At 43.5% G+C, this 3,351-nt stretch overlaps 1 long non-coding RNA gene across 1 annotated transcript; it reads right to left on the reverse strand.

The window, feature by feature from the left end:
* Positions 1-2,717: 2,717 nt before the first annotated feature.
* LOC141646100 (uncharacterized) lies at positions 2,718-3,136 on the reverse strand. Its single transcript, XR_012545341.1, has 3 exons — positions 3,096-3,136; positions 2,916-3,008; positions 2,718-2,827 (listed from the first exon to the last, which is right to left on the reverse strand). It is a non-coding gene; the product is annotated as an uncharacterized LOC141646100 (long non-coding RNA).
* Positions 3,137-3,351: the final 215 nt, after the last annotated feature.

A 3,351-nucleotide genomic window follows, 5' to 3' on the forward strand; every position in this document is an offset into this window, starting at 1 on the left:
CCATCATATCTAAAATGTAAATAGAAGGACATTTGCATTGCATTTGAAATTCGACAAGAATAATAAAAAGAAAATCACAACGGTTTCATAACCATTTAACCTTTTTTATTTCATTCATTTTTTTGTAATAATAATAGTACGCTACATAATAAAAATAGAATAGGCTAGGATTCTAAAAACCCCACCTTTTATTACAACAATAATAATAATAATAATCAAATAATAATAAAGAGACTCGGGCTATTCCTCCATCTTCCCCTTGCCCTTGTCATTCCTATCATATTTCTTGTCACGACCTCGAGCCGGACGCTCTTGCGCCACTTCAGACCTAATCACCAACGGTCTTTCTCGAGCCCTAGCTTTTCCATTCTTGCCACTCACCATTTCCGCGACAGGAGTAGTCTTCGGTTTCTTCGACGGCTGAACAACTTGAAACCCGGCTTCTTCTTCTCCCTCTGTCAGATGCTTCTCTTTCTCTTTCTCTCCCTCGCGCACCTTGTAGTCAATGGGCTCGCGTTTCCTCAACTTCTCGCGCTCTTCCGGAGTTGCAGCCTTTCTCCACCTCAGATAAGAATCCGACACCCATAAAGCATTGGCGGAGAAATTCAAGAACCACATGTTTCTTTGGGCCCATTTGATAGCCCACTCTCTTCAGCTCTCTGTAGTAAGCGCCATAGCAGTCTGAGGGACGGTATCAAGCCTAGGGATCGTCTGTTTCAGCCAAACTTGTCTCATCAGCCTCTCCGGGAAGATGCACACCATAAACTCCAATCCGGGAATGCGCACCGACCTAGTGGGATCCAAAGAAGACACTCCAGTGACGGACTTGAGGTGCCACCACGGAACGACCCACCTGATCAATGGGCCATCATCACTCTTCAGCTTGTTCTTCCAATAATCACAGACCCGGGTGAAGTCCACCATGTACAACCGTGTCCTCATCGCAATCGAACGAGCATGATAGGAAAGTGCATGAACTGGGGGCTCGATCAATCGGAGCCGTTCCATAAGCCAAACCTACCAAAAGCGGGTATTAGACATCGACACAAAAAAAAAAAAAAAAACAAAAAACAAAAAACAAAAAACAAAAAACGAAAAAAAAAAAACGAAACAAAAAAAAAAACACAAAAAAGAGGTGTCTTTTACCTGCAGAATGACGGGACTCCCCAAGAACGGCAGATCACGGTTGGATTTCCTGTTATCCAAGCCCAAAATAATCTCCCCTAAGCATAAGCAAGTGGGCTCTGCGCACTCCATCTGCTCAATAAGGCCTAGAAGACGGGGATCACCTCTCAAGTCTTCATCAACATGCCCTTGAAAGACATATACATGCAACAAGCAAAAGCCAAATGCCCTCCGCCTAGCAACATGAGAAACGGTGGGATCGGCCCTGTTGATGAATCGATCTATGAAGTCCAACATTCTCACACCTTTTGAGGTAACTAGACGGTCCACCTCAAGCCTAGTCAATCCAAGCAAGTCCCTAAATTTGCTTTTTTACCCTTGAGAAGTAGAAGGAATAGCAGGCAAATATTCGGGGTCCCATCCACCAATAACAGCAATTTCTTCAGGAAAGGGGCAAATATCACCCCCAGGGAACGCAAAAACATGGTAGTTCGGGTCCCAATAGTCAAGACAAGCATCCAAGAACGGTTTCACAACCTTGATGAGTTTCAAACTCAACAACGACCCAAAATTATAAGAGCCCATATCGTGCTTCTCCATATTTGAAAATTCATTGGTCCATTCCTTCAAGCGGATCTCCAAAGTATTCATGATGAAAATTTTTGTCTTGAGAATTTTATGTAAATAGACGAAGAAGAGACGGAAGTTTGTGTGAACAAAAGCTCTATCGACGTTTCTATTTATACTAATTGCTGTTTCCAAAAATCCGTCGAACAGGGATGACTTGGGAACAAAAAGACTGCTGCGCCTCTTCAAAGGGACGCAGCTCATGCTGCGCCTCTTCCTCAGCTTCACTTCTGTGATTTTCCGCGTTAGATCTTTCCTAATTCCATGACGAATAATTTCCTATTCTTACGGGTTATTATTTTGGTAAATACGGGAATATTACCATGTTTCAAGTTTCCTAATTCCGCGGGCACGCATTTCGAGACGACATCGACATTTTGCCATTTTACCACATGTGCACATTCTTTTTTTAGGAAATAAATTTCATTTTCATTTTTTTATAAATTCCATTTTCGTTTTAGGAAATAACTTTCATTTTAATTCGTTTATTTTAACGAAGCTCAACATGTATATATTAATTTCTTAATTTCATTTCTACATTCTAACTTATAAATTTCCTTTTTTCTTTTTTTTAGGGGGTAACCCTCCCTACCGTCCGGTCATTTTCGGCAAAATTTTTGCATTTTTGCATTCTCTCGAGTCTCTCATTTTGCGCTAATCAAAGCCATATGTATATACAAATGTATGTTTTGCATGTTTTCTGTGTAATTTTCGGCAGCATGACGGCGTAAACCGTCATCTACCAAACCTGTTCGAAACTAACCTGCAGATACAAGCAACACAATCCAGCAGCAAAGGCGCTCAGACCATCGCATATACCAAATGAAGAAAATGTACAACAAACTGGGGGCTCGAGCCCCAAACAAAGTCCAAAAATGTGTGTTCAAAATCAATGTACAAATGTGCAAAATACGACAAAAGCCAACAAACAAAAAAACTACTGCTGGGCGCCCTCCAACTCTGCAACTCTCGCCACAAGAACGGCGATCTCGGCGTCCCGAACCTCGAGCTCCCTCAACAAGCGAGCCGTCTCCTCCCGGGACTGGGCCAACTCTCGCTCCAACCCGCGGTCACCCTGTAAACAATAAATTGGCTCATGTCAATCGATTCGAGCAAAATTGGAAAATCAAAACTCAAAAATGAAATAGGCGTAAGGTTCATACCTGACGACCTCGACCGCCAATAAGTGCCTCGACGGCAGTAGCTCGCAGCCGGTTGGCCACCCTCCACAACGCCACAAACCGAGACGGCGCAACCTGCATTCTCAAAAAGACATTCTCAACAATTGAACAAACTCAATCAAATGTGTTCTTACACAAAGGTGATACAAGTTAGAGGCTCACCCTCCGAATCAGATGCTGCCAGTCGTCCAGGCCAGCATCCGTCACAGCTACGTCGAAGTCACGCAGCTCGGAGACCGTCGTCCTCCCGGTCGCGTCAGTGTACTCGAGGGTCTCGGGGTACTCTGGGGGCTCGATGCCCGCCGCCTCGACCTCCTACAAAGACAAATGGTTCTCATCAATCGATGATCTTTCATCATAATTCTCAAAAAAATCAAAATCAAAATAAAGATACTCACCACTACTGGCCAGTACGCCA

Source organism: Silene latifolia, chromosome 3 (assembly GCF_048544455.1).
Source record: "Silene latifolia isolate original U9 population chromosome 3, ASM4854445v1, whole genome shotgun sequence".
Lineage (NCBI taxonomy): Eukaryota > Viridiplantae > Streptophyta > Magnoliopsida > Caryophyllales > Caryophyllaceae > Silene > Silene latifolia.